We start from the raw sequence: 16,807 nt of genomic DNA, 5'->3' as shown, positions 1-16,807 counted from the left end.
AACACTTACAATAAAAGTTTTAGGTCAAAAATCTATTCTCTTTTTCTATAAGATAGCCTTGGCATCATTACTTCTTAACGAAAAGTTCAGACGAGACTGTTTGATAAAAGCTAACATTTTACAAGCTAAAAAGGTTTATTCATTGAACTAAATGTATTTATTAAAAATTGGAATAATTTCTTATTGCGATATTTGCCTTCTCTGCAGCTAATCTTGTAGTTCTTTTGGGATTTGGCTTGTTTTTATTCGTTCCTGTTTTTGTTTTAGTTTGAATTAGATTATTTTCTGTAATTGATTTTGTGTAAATAGGGTTGAGTGTGTATTCACCCAAGTCTCTATTTAGGGAAGGCCCCTTACCTGTTTGCAATATGAATCTCGAAACTGGAAGTGCGAAGAATATTTGTTACATAATTTAACCAAATGCATGAGAACATCAATGTCTAGACCTATCGCAATGCCTTCCTATGGGAGCATCTCTATCAGGCCTACTCGCAAATATTTTCGTCGAGAATCTTGAAAATTGGGCCCTGGATTCGTATTTTCTTAATCATGTATTTTGGGGACGTTTCATGGACGATGTAATTTCAGTTTCGAATTATCGCGAAAGTGGACAAAGGTTTTCTAGAACATTTAAATACTTACGATAGAAACCTGCAATTTACTCTAGAGACCGAAACGGATGAAAAAATACCTTTTTTTAGATGTATTGATAATACGCAGCGTGAATAAACTTGATTTTACGGTTTACAGAAAACCTACGCATAATAATAGATACCTTCACTTAAAATCTAACCATCCTCCACAGGTTAAAAGATGTGTGGTAATATCTCTTGTGGATAGAGTACTTAATATCTGTTCAGAAACGTATATTAAAAAAAGAATTCAATTTTATTACAGACATACTTTTCGGCAACAGGTACCCAATTTCTCTCATAAATACTGTTATTTCTCAAAGATTAAAGAAGCATTCTTCTAAAGCCTTAAATCCCACGCCAGAAAATGATTCGAAAAATCCCACAAGCAAGATTTACCTACCTTATATTCCGAAAATTACTTCAAAACAAAAAAAAAGTTTGTTTAAAAAATAATTTACGTGTTGTACTCACAAGTAATTTAAGTATAATGAATCTTCTCAATTTTGGTAAGGATAAAACCCCAGTTACTCATCTAAGAGAGGTGTATCATATACCATTTAGCTGTGGAAATTATTACATTGGTCAAACTCACCGAAATTTAGGAACAAGATTACAGCAACACAAAGAAAGTATTGAAAAAGCATTAAAATCTAGAAATAACTCCATATCTATCGATTCAGCCTTAAGTAATCATATTTTTGAAAATCCAAACCATTATGTTCTATTTGACGAAACAATTCTAATTAGCAATGACCTAGGAATCAAACAACCTGTCCGCGAAGCAATCGAAATCAAGTGAAACCTAAATAATAATACATTCCTAAATAGAGACTTTGGTGAATACTCACTCAACCCTATGTACACAAAATTAATTACAGAAAATAATCTAATTCAAGCTAAAACAAAGATAGGAACAAATAAAAAAAGCCCAATCCCAGAAGAACTACAAGATTAGCTGCAGAGAAGGCAAATATCGCAATAAGAAATAATTCCAATTTTTAATAAATACAGTTAGTTCAATGAATGAGCCTTTTTAGCTTGTAAAATGTTAGCTTTTATCACACAGTTTTGGCGGAACTTTTCGTTAAGAAGTAATGATGCCAAGGCTATCTTATAATAAAAGAGTGGATTTTCAACCGAAAACTTTTATTGTAAGTGTTTTATTGTTTATTATTTTCTTTTCTGAAGACGGCCCTTAGATATAGGGCCGAAATATTCAAATAGGTTTTGTTCGTTGACTGTCTTGGGAAAAAAGTCCTCATTATTCTCTCTTCTGTAGTTGTATTATGGAAAGGCATCAGAGTAAGGTTGCCTCAAGTCTATAAAAGGATCATCTGTTTTGGGTTGTTCCCATTACGCTAGAAGATATGAGGATTTGAATTTACTCCGGGTTTGAATTAATTGAAATGAATTAATTAAATGAAAGATATAAATTTAACTGGTAAAAAAAATTACTTGATTGGCAGGGTTAATCAGTATTAACCTTGTTCTGGTGTGCCAAAATAAGGGTTGCAAATTAGCGATGCTACTTGGCAGGTTCCAAATTTGTAGGTTGATTTGGTGTGAAAATATAATTTTTATATATAAAATGAATTTTTGCTCAACTGCTAAATTATTTGCTGCTTTCGAATTCTGCTACTGGTGGCTTTGGAACTTTTTACCCAGACAATATTGACCCTGGTTTTTCTATGGTGGAAAATTTGTGGACGATGACAGATCCAGAGCCAAGCTGTGGAGGCAGCAGCACAAAATTTTTTTCAAGAGATAGAAGAAAGAAGGCAAATGTAGATTTTAAAGTTGACAACTAGTGTCTTATGCTTGTAAGTGTGGACGTGGTCCTAGGGTGGCCGATCATCTTACATGGGAGGTATTTGAGCCTCAAAAAGTGCCATTTAGCAGCAAGCCATTAGCAGCATTGATTCGACTTTGATACATACCCAACACTACTAGATTATGACGTTAGAAATACCAACAGAGGGGAAGGAGAGTGGATATGAAAAAACCTTAAATTTCATATCAAAAACGTGAAATTGATATTTATTCCCTTTTGATTTAAGTGAATATTTCTTGTTTATGCTGTTATTATGGAAGTAAAGAGTAACATTAAACGCAAAATTAACAGAATATATTCTGCGTTAGAGGGTGACCACCCCTTTCTCATACCAATCTCCACCTCATGGCTGTATAAACTTCAGAGGGTACTCATTCCGTCAAAATTCAGAGTAAGTCCTTGTTTTTATATATGTCAAAGTGATTGGAGACCAACCAGCCACGGGATGGTATTTTCCAGGGGTTTCTTCAGCGAGAAGTATTATCTGGGGTGGATATCTTCTGGAGGATAAATTCTATGGGGGCTTTACTTTCCGGGAGGAGGGGTTGTTTTCTTTGGCTTTCTTTCAGGGGGCATTTTCTGGAAGGCAAGGGGGGAAGATGGCTCCCATGGTAGGGATGCCAGTTTGACAACAAGGATCCCAATAGTGTATTTTCATATAGTTTAACATCATCTTGAATATTCTCTGGAAGTTTCAAATTCACAGCTGTTCATGAGATGTTGTAAGTATTCCATTTTGATAGTCTATACGTGGGACTAGACACTTACCAAGCAAACTCCCCCCTACCAAAAATTATCCTTTTCCATGCTAAATAATCCCCGCAGAAAATACCCCTCCTTATTCTTCCAGCAAATAACCCCACCAGAAAATACCCTCCCGTCCTGCTTGGTCCCTAGTCACTTTCGACTAATAAAAAAAGGACTGAAACTCTTTATTTCTTATCAAATATACATCCTCCGAAACTTCTAGGAGCACGAGGCAAAGGTTGAGATGAGGAAAGGGCAGTCACACTCCTATTTTGAATAAATTTTGCTCATTTTGGGGTTAAATCTTACACTTTATTTTAATAATCATAGGCAGTGTAATAGCGCTTTTTAAGTAAAGAGCGATGTTGGCACAATGTATTATTTTTTTTCTTTTCTTTTTTTTAGACCAGGGAACTTTGTATCGAAGGATGTGTCATAGAAACTTCAAAAAGGGCTTCTTTGATTGGAAATTTATAGAGCTTGTCTCTTTTTAATTGTCTAAAGTGATTGAAGGGTAACTATACCGCCTCCCAAACCCACTATTTCCCTAAACACATCCAATAAAATTTGTATTTGTTATTTTGTTCAGCGTAGTTGGAAGGCCTGGGAATTATGTCTTTGAGGATGAAACCCTCGCCCCACCAGTCCTCAGGGCAAGGGTTGTAATTTATGCCCTGGGGGCATATAAAGTTTTTATAAAAAGCGTGGTGGTATAAATTTTGGAGTGGCCTCGTTGGATTGATGATCAGAATTTCTAAGCTCTCTCTCTGCTCTTTTTAAGATTTAAGGTGATAAGAGGGCGGACACCCCCCCTCCGTACTCAAACACAAGCTTGGTCTTTTTTTCAAAATACGTCTAATAGATATTTTGTATATCGATGTGAGAACAAGAACTGTGAGAGCAAGTATATCGATGGTGTATTGTCTCAACTCATTAATAACTTTTCGTGTCTTGGATATCTGGCTCTTTGTCCTTACATTCCAAAAACCCATCCTCAAGTTCAGTTTGGAGTCAGAAATCGGTTACTGGGGCTTGCAGGGGTTGTTGTTGTGGGAGTTGATAAGGCTTCCAAGGCTGTTGTAAACGTTTCAGTGGCCGGTGTTTTTCCATTCAGGGTTGCCCCTCAGGGATCCCGGTGTGAGTTACAAACCAAGAGCCCAACCCTCCTTATTTAACGGACTTGGGTCTGTCATGCTCCCCTGACCTCTGTGAGAAGTATTAAGAAACTGTAAGAGAAAGATAAGAGGAATACACCCCCTACCCCTATATGTCTTGATTTCTGTTCGTTTTAATTGCTAAATTGTGTCATAATTTAATTTGAAAAAACTTGTTTTTATCTTTATGTAATAGCTTCAAAGGTCGGTAGCAGTCTACGATAAGAGTTCCCTCAAAGTTGCAAATTCAATTGACGGAAGAATGGAGGAAAAAGAACTAAACTAGAACCGTGTATCCATATTATATTCTTGAACGTCCATCGAAGAAAGGATAACCATTTATTATCGATCTGGACTTAAAAACCTCAAAATTTATCTTGGACATCTCTTAAATATGCTTTCACAAACAGATTCATAGTCAAGGATGTAGTCATAGGCTCCATCCCTCTCGTACATTTAATGATTTTCCTTTTCGTCTTTTATTATTTTTTTGAATTTACAGCCCCCTTTCAAAAAAGATTACTCTATTAATCTAACCATGGTACAAAATTAATAAGCAGAACCCCTAACTTATTTGTAATATTTGGACTTAAGGATATTATTGACGTTTATTTGGACTTTTCAAACCAACTCATTTCCATTTTCATATTCCACTTTAGTAGCATAAGTTGGATATCAAATTAAACGATTAAAAAATTCATTATTATTAGTAAATGATTATTATTTATCAACTTATTGGCTTAGACTCAATGGATGGGCCCAGACATAAGAAAAAATAAAATAAAAATTAAATTCCGATGATTATATTGTTTATTTATGAGGAATAGTTTAAAATGATGAAATTCAATGCCTACTTTCAACTACTATAGATTCTACAAAGAGATTAGAGATACTGGAAAAAAGAATTATTAAGATTGACTTAGATTATCCACCAGAAATTACAAAACTATCTTTTTCAGTCAGCCATTTAGTTTGAATACTCTCCCAATCAGCCTCTGCCTCGTAATTAACAACCATTAAAGAGTTGATAAAAGTCATTATCTGCGAAATTGTTCCAGTCCACCTGTCTGGACTGGTTATTAATCATGGAAAAATCAAACCTTTGGCCCAAGACATTATTTATCGGTATGTTATCATTCCAATATATGTTTGAATCCTATCTAATTGACCTACAACTGCATATATAAGTTAGTTACTTACTTGTGTGAAGAAACATGAATTCAAGTAGGAAAACTTAGCATTAAAAGTTTGTAACATTTTTGGATTTAAATTTTTTCGCTTTGTTGTATTAACATAAGAACCCTAAATGACGTTGACCTGGACGACACATTATTTGCACTGTAATCGGATTAACAGGTAGTTTTTCTGGGTTTGGTGAGCTTTTTTGGGATGAAAAATCTATTTTGAACTAAGTTATCTGTTATGGGTTGCCTCCCCGTGGTAGCAAAATTTAGCAAAGCTTGCACAAGGCTTGCACTTACAAATTAGGAAATTACAATCTTATAATATTACCAAATATTACTACATTCCACTTTACAAAAATTAAAGTCACAACAAAATGACAAAAACAAATTAGGCAATTACAAGCTTATAATATTACCAAATATTACTACATCCCACTTTACAAAAATGAAAGTCACAACAAAATGACAAAAACAAAATTACAATAAATAATTGAGTTTTTCACTCAAACTGAAAATGAACTTAAACGAACTGAATCTTTGAACTTATTAAATAAAAAAAATTAATTTTTTTAGCTGAAAGTAAGGAGCGACATTAAAACTTAAAACGAACAGAAATTACTCCGTATATGAAATGGGTTGTCCCCTCCACAATCCCTCGCTCTTTACGCTAAAGCTTTTAATTGTTTTAAAAAGTAGAATTGTGGCAAAGAGTCAAACTTTAGCGTAAAGAGCGAGGGATTGCGGAGGGGACAACCCATTTCATATACGGAGTGATTTCTGTTCGTTTTAAGTTTTAATGTCGCTCCTCACTTTCAGCTAAAAAAATTAAGTTTTTTTATTTAACGTCTGAACGTTTTTGAATTAATGCTTGTTTGGTTTTGGCTCTCTTCAAATAAATTATTAAAATGAAATTTGTATATTAATTCTTTTTTTGGCTAAATGGCTTTCTCTTAGTTTTGATCAGACGATTTTGAGAAATAAGGGGTGGAGAAGGAGGCCTAGTTGTCCTCCAATTTTTTGGTTACTTAAAAAGGAAACTAGAACTTTTAATTTTTAACGAACGTTTTTATTAGTAAAAAATATACGTAACTTAAGAATTAACTTACGTAACAAACTTTCATAATCCTATATTTTTATTATGTATACGAGGGGGTTTGTACCCTCGTTAATACCTCGCTCTTTACACTAAATCGTAAGTTTTGTCCCAATTCTTTAAGAATTGGTTTAAGAATAGTTGAAATTACTAAAAATACTTTAGCATAAAGAGCGAGGTATTTATCTCCTCCTAGATACCTCGCTCTTTATGCTAAAGTATTTTTAAAACCCCTCATATGCGTAATAATCTCTGTTCGTTATAAGTTTCAATGCTACTCCTTCTTTTCATTTGAAAAAACGTTTTCATGTTTATTTTTCATTGTTTTCTTATAGTAATGCTAGAAAATCCTGCGCCCTTTTCAGTTAATTTTTCTTCCCCCATGACAGATTCCTCCAAGGAAAGATCCTCCAACATAGCCCCCTCCCCTCAGCCCCACCCCCAAACAAAATAAAATCCCCCTGAAAACGTCTGTACACTATACAAAAACTATTACTATATGTAAACAATGGTCAAATTTGTAACTTGCGGCCCCTCCCCCAGGAATTGTGGGGGAATAAGTCTTCCCCAAACACATAGTTATTATAGTTTTCGACTATGTTGAAAAAAATGGCCATCTCAAAATTTTGATCCGTTGAATTTGGGAAAAACATGAGCGTGGGAGGGGGCCTAAATGCCCTCCAATTTTTTGGTCACTTAAAAAGAGCACTAGAACTTTTCATTCCCGTTAGAATGAGTCCTCTTGCAACATTCTAGGACCACTTGGTCGATACGATGACCCCTGGGAAAAAGAAAAAAAAACAAACAAATAAACACGCACCCGTGATTTGTCTTCTGGCAAAAAATACAAAATTCCACATTTTTGTAGATAGGCAGTAGGGTTCTCTGATATGCTAAATCTGATGATGTCATTTTCGTTAACATTCTACGACTTTTAGCGGGTGTTTTCCCCTATTTTCTTAAATAATGCAAATTTTCTCAGGCTCTTAACTTTTGATGGATAAGACTAAACTAGATGAAATTTATATATTTAAAATCAGCAATAAAATGCCATTCTTTTGATGTAGCTATTGGTATCAAAATTCCGCTTTTTAGAGTTTTGGTTACTATTGCACTGGGTCGCTCCTTACTACAGTTAGTCACCTTTCTATTAGTCAATAGTGATTGGATGGCATATAACCCCCCCCCCCACACCCTTTTTTTCCCAATTGTATCTGATAGTAAATTTGAGATAGCCAGTTTCTTTGAAATAGTCCAGTGATCAAATAACAAAAGCTTTGGGTTCAACCCAACCCAACCAGAGCCTAGAGTAAGGGTCGATACTTATTCTCCAGAAGCATACAAGGTTCTTATGGAAGAAATGGCCGAACTAACCCCAGAGGTGACTCAAGTGATTAGAAATTGAAAGTTCTAATTCATCTTTTAAGAGGGAAAAGTGATCTGATGGCACCTGGCACTCCTTCCCCCCAAATGAGTTCTACCGTCACTATTTACCTTTTTACCAAATTTGTATAAGGCAGTTTTTCTCAAAGCAGACCAAAGGTCATATAATTAAAACTTCAGGGATAACGCGGGCGCCCCGAACCTGGAAGCAAGTGTTGTAAATTATGCCCTGGGGGCATACAAGTTTTTTATGGAAGGGATGGTCACATAAACTTCGGAGGGAGCTTAAATGTAAAATGTAATTTCTAGTGCCCTTTTTAAGATTCAAAAGATCTCGGAGGGTAGCAAGAACCCCTCCCCCCACCCAAGGCTCTTTTTCCCCTAATGCTTCCGATAAAATTTTTGCAATCAATATTTTGCTCAAAATAGTTTAGAGTTAAAATAACAAAAACTCTGGGATCAATACAACCCCCCTAGAACCAGGGTTAAGTGTTGTAAATATGCCCTGGGGTATATTAGGTTTTGTGTAATGGGTGGTCAAATAAACTTCAGAGGTGGCTCATATGGTTAGAAATCGAAAGGTCTAGCTACCTTTTAAGAGGAATCAAAAGTAATAAAAGCAGATCGACCCCCACCTCCTACTCCTTATTTTTTCCTGATTGTATCAGATCAAAATTTTGAGATGTCCATTCAGTCCAAAATAGTTTAAAGATCCAACAACCCAAAATTTGGGGTTGATTCAACCCCCAGAGCCTAGGGTAAGTGTTGTAAGCTTGGCCCCGGTGGCAAATAAGTTCTTATGTAGGGGTGGTCGTACAACCTTCAGAAGTGGCTCATTTGAATTAGAAATTGAAATTTCTTGTTACCTTTTTAAGAAGGATCAAAAGTTAAAAGATAGCATCATCCCCCCATACACCCTCTCACCCCGAATTCATCTGATTGAAATTTTGCAATATCTATTTTTTTTAAACTGTCCAAAGATCAGATAGAAAAAAATCAGGGTCAAGACACCCCCTCACACCCCACATGGAGGAGGTGGTCGTATAAATTTCAGAGAAGACTCAAATTATTAGAGTGTGAAAGTTCTAGTTCCCTTTTTAAGAGTCAAAATTGATCTGGTTGGAATTTACCTCCCTCCTTAACCAACCGTAAGGATGTGAGGTTCGAATGCTCTGTTTCGTTTTCCCAGAGGCACATCATTTAGTAATGAAGGTCGTGTAAACTTTGAGAGCGTTCATTCAATTGAAAATCAGAAATTATAGTGCACCTTTTAAGAGTCAGAAGTGATCAGAGGGTAACTAGCCCCCTGAATACACTTATTTCCCCAAATTAATCCAACAAATATTTTTAAAATAGATCAGACACTGGACAACAAAAACTTTGGGGCAGACATAACCCCCTTGGACCTAGGCCGGCCGTTGTAAGTTACGCCGGGGCATGTATGGTTCTTATGGAAGAGGTGCTCGTATAAATTTCAGAAGGGGCTCATTTGATCGGAAATTGAAAGATCTAGATACATTTCTAAGAGTTATCAAAATTGATCAGTGGATATCCACCCTCCCCCCCCCCACAGGCAAACCCTCTCTTCCCCAATTACATCAGTTTAAAATTTTGAGACGTAAATTTTGTTTGAAATAGTCCAACAATTAGATTACAAAAATTTCGGGGTCAATATATTCCCCCTGAGCACGAGGGATGGGCTGTAACTTATACCCCTGGGGCATATAAGGTTTAAACTTTGCAAGATTCGGGGACATAAGAGGTATACCTCGGGAGCGATTCAAATGACCAGAAATTGAAAGTTCCTCAATTTGAAAACCCTATGTCCCCAAATGCAGTCAAAAAAATTTTTGAGGTAGTTGTTTTGTCCAAAATAGACCAAAGATAATACAATACGAACTTCGGGGTCTACGCAACTCCTCACAACCTGGGAGCAAATGTTGTAAATTACGCTCTGGGTTTGAAAAGATGATCATGGAAGCAATTGTCATATAAACTTCAAATGGGACTCGTTTTTTTTGAAAATTGAAATTTCTATTTAAATTTGTAAGAGTCAAAAAGGGACCTGAGGGCAGCTAATCCCCCTGCCCCCTTTATTCCAAATCCATCCAATCAACGTTTTGAGATAGCCATTTTATCAAAAGATGAGATGAGATGTCAAAGTCTAAAGATGAGGTAACTGGTAAGGTTTTTATACGAGGGTTTTTAAAATAGTTAAAAGATAAGCTAAGTTCGAACACCATCCCCACTTAAAAAACTTATTAATGATATTTTACTCCCAAAACCTAAGGGAGCTGACCCCTGCCCCCCCCCTGCACGGCTAGACCCCCCCCTAACAATGAAACTTTTTAACAATATATCTTCCAAAAATCATGGGAATTCAGTTTAATATTAATAGCTCTTTCCAAAACTGTGCAAGACACATGTAACCTTCACTATAAACAACAGTTTGGCTACTGCCTGTTTCCCTAGCGGTAATACCCTAAGACCTACTGCGTATTTGGCGCTTTAGTAAAACGAATTATATGAAAAATATATAATTTTTAACTTATTATATTATTGAAAACAAAATGAATATTTCAGTGAAACCAGGCCAGGATCTACCAATAGGCTCACTAGGCCTTGTGGCTCTATTTATTTCCAAAGTTTTTGGGATTTCCCCGAAAATCATACAAAAACGGAGCGGCAAAGAAGGTTGAGCCTAGAAACTTCAAATCCTTAAATACTGCTGCTACTACCGTTATTGCTAATAATAATAATACATTATTACTACTACTACTATTCCTTCTAGTACCATTACTACTATCATGCTATGAAAATTTAAGACTGTATGTATGAAGGTTGAAAATTGACAGAATTTTGAGGGGAAATCTAAATTAAGTCAAAACACACCATTTGCCTGTGGATTGTCAAAAGGGTGTATTTCAATAGTAGATTTGGGTATTAAGTTGGAACTTTCGGAGAATACTTAAAGCGGAGGGTCAATTAATAAAAAGGTAATATATTCATCTTAGTACTAACACTGTTACTACTGCTATTTCTACTGATGCAAATACTGCTTCAATAGCAAAAACTTGTAAGGCTTAGAGTATTGAGGTGAAAAGGGGGTCAAAAGGAGCTCAAAAGTGCACATCAGCAATATTATTGGAATGGCTTACCGCGTCAAGGTGAAATTCCGAGACATCATGGAAGGGATGGTCTATTGACCAAAGGGCAGGATGCATATAAAACTATCGCTGTTAATGGTGCCGCTACTGCTGATGCTACTACTACTAATAAAACACTAGCACTGCAACTACTTTTCGTAATAATATCGCAACTACTGTGATACCAGCACTAATAATGTTTAGTCTATGAAGATAAAATTTGTGAGAAAATTGATTAAAATTCTAACTAACAAAAGACACTATGTGCAATTAGATCACAACCCCTAGGAAATGACTCAATTTAAACTTTGCTGAAAAAAACATAAATGAACATGCATTGTCAGTTTAATATTTATATATATATATATATATATATATATATATATATATATATATATATATATATATATATATATATATATATATATATATATATATATATATATATATATATATACATATATATATATATATATATATATATATATATATATATATATATATATATATATATATATGTAAATAAATATATATATATATATATATATATATATATATATATATATATATATATATATATATATATATATATATATATATATTTATATACTGCTATTTATTCCGTAAAATCTCAATAATTTTTAACTTCTTAAAGTTATAAAAATGAAAAATTTTAAATTACTGTTTTTCAGTTAAGTGCAAATTATGTTCTTTTCTTTGAGAAGACATAGGAGTTGTGAGCCCTAATCATGTTAATTTCTGATTACTTTGAATGTGCCTCTGCTGTTTATTGTTATTGTGTTGCAAGAGCAACACTTTGGTTTTGTCCTTTTTTTTTTCTTTCCCGCCGATCTCAGCTTATTCCTGGAAACTGGTATGGGCCTGACCAGTGCAGTTTTTACGGAATGTGTGGACCTCAGGCTGGATTATTGAATATGACATTACATTTTGGAAAGCTCCGCAAAACTCTTGCCTGGGGCCAAAAAGGATGGTTTTTGCTTGTCCACGAGCCAGAGCCTACGGTGTGCGAAGTGAAGTGGAGTTATATAGCCTATGTCAGAAAACAGTATCTAATGTTGTGCAGCCCTGCTTTCGTTTCATTAAACCATGTTTCTGCTTTCGAGTGGAAAGCTTTGTTCTAACAGGCAAGCAGGCCGGCACCACTTTCAAATGGAAGAATGACTAAAATCTATAAGTGTTAAATATATGCGGCAGTTACCTGGCCCCACAGCCAATATATCTTCTTTGAATGATAAATAGAAAAATTTACAGAAGTAAAAATATGGTATTTTCCCATGGGTCCGAAATTACAGCCATCTATTGTTTCTACCCATTTCTGTTCGGGATTTCAGATGGACTTAATTCGGTTTTTTGGACTTGGGGTTGCGGTAGCAAAATGGTATCAGATGTACCTAATAAGCTTTCAAAAGTTATCCCATTGCTAAAGAAATTGGAGCTTATCCTTTGCTCTTTTCTAAGTGGTGACGTTAGAAAGTTGCCCTACGGCAAAACAGAAACAACTTTTGAACTAAGAAAGATAAAAAAATTTTTACGGCAGTCGATGGCTCTTGATAAGCTGATCAAAGTATATGACATCCAGTTTTTGAAAAAAAAATCCTTCATGAGGTGTACCACTTTGAAAGTTATAAGGGCCTGACAACTTCAGTAGTAAGGTACACACTGGAACAAAATATAGGTCAATACAAATTGTGAGACATATAGAAGATTTGTAAGCAACAGTCGGCTGTTAGGTAATAGTCACCTTCGGCAATGAGGGATTAGCAACTTTTGCTAGTTGGTGCATCTATTATTTTTTTCCAGTGCACTTGATGGTAAAACCAATTTAGTTCCAGTGGTAAGACATGTAGGAAAATTGAAAGAATTAATCTGCTTTTAGGCTACAGTCAGCCTGAGCGATGAGGGGTTTGCAACTACGCTAGTTGGTGTATCCATTTATTTGTTTTCAGTGAACTTGATGCCTATCACAGGAGAGGGACTTATAAGTAAGAATCGGTTCACTTTGGGCGAGAAATGGCTTTTAACTCATAATCATTTTCGGCAATGAGGGGTTTGCCGCTTTTGCTAATGGGTGTACCTATTATTTGTCTTCGGTGTATTTGATGGTTAAACCAATTTGGTTCCAGTGGTAAGACATTTATGGAACATGTAAGTAATAATCGGCTGTTCGGCTACAATCCTCTTCAGAGGTGAGGGGTTTGCAACTTTTGCTACTTGGTGTACCTATTTATTTGTTTCCGGTGAACTTGATGTCTATCAGGGGAGAGGGACTTGTAAGTAGGAATCTCTTCACTTTGGGCTATAAATTTGTGAAAATTGGTGCACATTGTATTCGATATCTTTATATCTTACATAATTAAGTCTTTACGCAACGGGTACAAACGATAACGTAGAACAATAAGGTAGTTTCGAAATAATTAGTGTCACCCACGGTATTTTAATCCTGAAAAGTTAGAGATAGCTTTATAATACCAACTAGATTATATAAGATATTGTTCCAAGTTTTCATCCGTCACGATGTCTGCGATTGAAAAGGACAAAGTTCAACTGGCTGAAAAGTCAATTTAGTCCCTTCTTTCGATATTATTTTTTAGTTGTTGTTCTTTCAACGCTGAGGAATAGCCTTTGGTCATGTGATAACTGATTGCGATCTTGTTTGAATATACCGTTTAAGTATTCTAGTAAAAACACTTACTAGAAACAAATCTAGTACTACAAAAGTAGACCTAAGTAGCCAATTTAGCCTGTTTGAAACATCTCACAAGCCATACTACGAGTTAATTTTACAATTCAAATATTTTTACGATAATGCTACGAGTTAGTTTTACCATTTGAGAATGTACCTTCCAGTAAATTGAAATGATTCTTTTTAATCGAATTCTGATTTCATGTCAGACAAATTGAACAGAAAAACAAGATCTAGATAAGGAAAAGACAAAATTGAGTTGATGTTAACTCGAGGAAAATTATTGCTGTGAAACAAAGAAAAGCAATCTCGGATTCAAATTTAAACGTTTCCCACTAGGATTCTGCAAGAAAAATCACTATTAAGTGAAACACTTTTTTTGGTTAAATGGCCAGTTCTGACCCAATTTTTGCATTTTGCATCTGCCCTAAAGACGGTAAGACCCGTAATTGAGGAGCATGTAAAGTACGATGAGATTAAGGCTTGGTAACAAAATGAATTTTTCCCAAATAAAGGATAATCAGACAGAGAAACAGGGATGGAAATAAAAATAGTACCATCAGAAAAGGGCACACATGACAATATGAGATGGTACGAATTCGATACATAAGCTGTAATACATGAAGAGAAAATGAAAAAAAAAAATTGAAAAAAATAGAAACAAGACAAACTTAAGCCCCTCAGATATCGGGTGAAATGAACGGGTTTCGCTGGTCACAGATAATAAACTTACCGAACGAAGAAATATAGAATGAATAGATTAGAAACAGAGTTAAGAGGTTATAACGACAGGAGAAATCAGAGTAGACCGAGTAAAAGGAATAGTATGGACTCAATATCCAGAAGGGGTCCCAAAAAAGTAATTATTTAGAAATGATAAAAATTATTAATTAGTTGAACCAAAAAGACAAAGGTAGAAAGAAAGGAAAGGGAAGATTATACACAAAGTATGAATGGGGAAAGATTAACGAAAAAAGAATAGAGACAAGGAGAGAACAAAAAATAGAAAAAAGAAGAACCAGGGAACAAAAGGAAGAGGTTGATAAGAGGGAAACAAATGCACAGATGGAAATGATTGTAAGGAGAAATTTTCAAGGTCCCTAAAATTTGTCTACAGCAGATTGAATCTGTACGGTAAACCACCAACCAATGAAATAAAATTTTCGATTTATGGACACACAAAGATCCAGAAGGGCATGAGAGGCCAATAGATAATGTAGAGAAGGAAAAGGAAAGGTCAATTGGAGGTCTTTGAGAAAAAGCACCGAGAGTACATAAGAAAACACAGGATGAGATAGAACCAATTAAAAAAGATAGTTAAGCCAATGAAATATATTACCAGGTTCGTATAGAACCAATTACTAAAGCTTGCGAAGTGCGTAAGAGAGTGTCAATAAATGGGATTTTATAAGAAGTAACTTGTAGGCCATCGGACGTCCTTAATTATTTGTCTAAGGATCGATTGCAAGAATAGAAACAGCATTAAACATTAAATACTAAGACGAAAAAATATATAATTTGTGGACTAGGAGGGGAGCTGGAGCAACCCATAAAAGAAAATGGGAGGCTAAGCCACCTTATCTAAAAGAATTAAATGCTTGATGTTCCAGTTAAAAATATTGATAATCTAGTGAAATTTGAGTTGGTAGCGGCTAGGAAGTCAAATATTGAAAATAAGACGTGTTATTTTTATTTTTCGGGAAAGCTTCCAGAAAATAACAAATATCACAACACATATAACAAATATACGGCGCCGACAAGTTGGTTATTGTTCCAGAAAAAAAAGAAAACAAATTTATCATTCAAGCTTTTGCTCGTAAAATTCGAAACATTTTTGTCCAATATAAAAATGAATTTGCCATCGTATTCCCATTTGAGGAAGATTTATTCAATATTACTAACAAAAAAAAAAGAAAATGAAAAGAGAGATAAAAAATGAGATAAAAATAGGACCGTAAAAAAATGCAGTTGGAAATAGTGGCCACTAGAATCCAATTCACATTTTTTGATGATTTATTTTGCATAAGCGATAAATTTCAGAAAAGTAGAAATGAAAGAATAAGTATGAAAAAAAATTGTGTGTTCATTCTGTGATTGTGGAAAGTAAAACTTTAAAAGAATTACAAAACTACAAAAAAGAGCTTTGGGGCAACAAAGAGGTCCAGGACCCATTGGGAATAAATAGAGATGATCAAAAGATAGAGTGGGATGGATTACAACGAGTTGTGTAAAAATTTGGGTATATTTTTATTTCGTGTCGGATTGGAAATAATTTGGAAAGGAATCTGGGACTGGTAAAATCAACGCTAAGAGGGTTTGGGAATCCTTAGGGAAAAAGGAACCTCTCTGGGGAGTCATAAATGATAACTGATTCTCTCAACCCAGAACTGGTGGGCGAGTTGTCACCCAGTTACCAAGATTTTGGCTTTTCAAATCTGGAGTTCTTTGGATATACTCTTTCCCGGTAGCTTCAAATGTCACCCAAGGCTTTAAACAGCAACATCAGCCACAGTTTTTATTCTTCATGGGGGTCTATATATATTTTATCCAAATCTGATTCCTGAAGCTACGTATTCAAGTTTTATCTTCACTGGGCATTGATATGTTCCAGGGGACGGGACCCATAAGAAAATGATTCATGGTTTTCTTCCCCTATATTCATGTACCAATTAAGAGATTCATTTGTTTTCACCATGGAAATTTAAAAGGCTACTTTCAGCCAATCCTTTTGTTGTCTAGCATCACCTCTTATGCCAGAATACAATTCTTAGTTTGCCCTAAATGTAGATTTTGTGAGAGCAAGAATTTTCTTGTTAATACAACTACAGAAGAGAGAATAATGAAGACTTTTTTCCCCAGGACAGTGGACGAACAAAACCTATTTGAATATTTCAGCCCTATATCTAAGGGCCGCCTTCAGGAAAGAAAAT

General features: G+C 35.0%; 1 protein-coding gene and 1 long non-coding RNA gene across 5 annotated transcripts in view; one reads left to right on the top strand and one right to left on the bottom strand.

Moving 5' to 3' along the window:
- Positions 1-16,807, bottom strand: part of LOC136036876 (uncharacterized) — an 89,958-nt gene that overhangs the window by 44,005 nt on the left and 29,146 nt on the right. The gene's annotated exons all lie outside the window — the stretch shown is intronic.
- The window catches only part of LOC136036875 (uncharacterized), a 148,529-nt gene continuing 137,261 nt past the window's right edge, over positions 5,540-16,807 (top strand). For 2 of the 3 annotated variants that reach the window (XM_065719218.1, XM_065719214.1), the window contains exon 1: positions 5,540-5,613. The gene's annotated coding sequence lies outside the window, so the exon portion shown is untranslated. Of the gene's footprint in view, positions 5,724-16,807 lie in introns of all 3 variants that reach the window. The other variant, XM_065719217.1, reaches the window with a different exon arrangement.

This window comes from Artemia franciscana, chromosome 16 (genome assembly GCF_032884065.1).
Source record: "Artemia franciscana chromosome 16, ASM3288406v1, whole genome shotgun sequence".
NCBI lineage: Eukaryota > Metazoa > Arthropoda > Branchiopoda > Anostraca > Artemiidae > Artemia > Artemia franciscana.
This window is presented reverse-complemented; position numbering and strand designations above follow the sequence as displayed.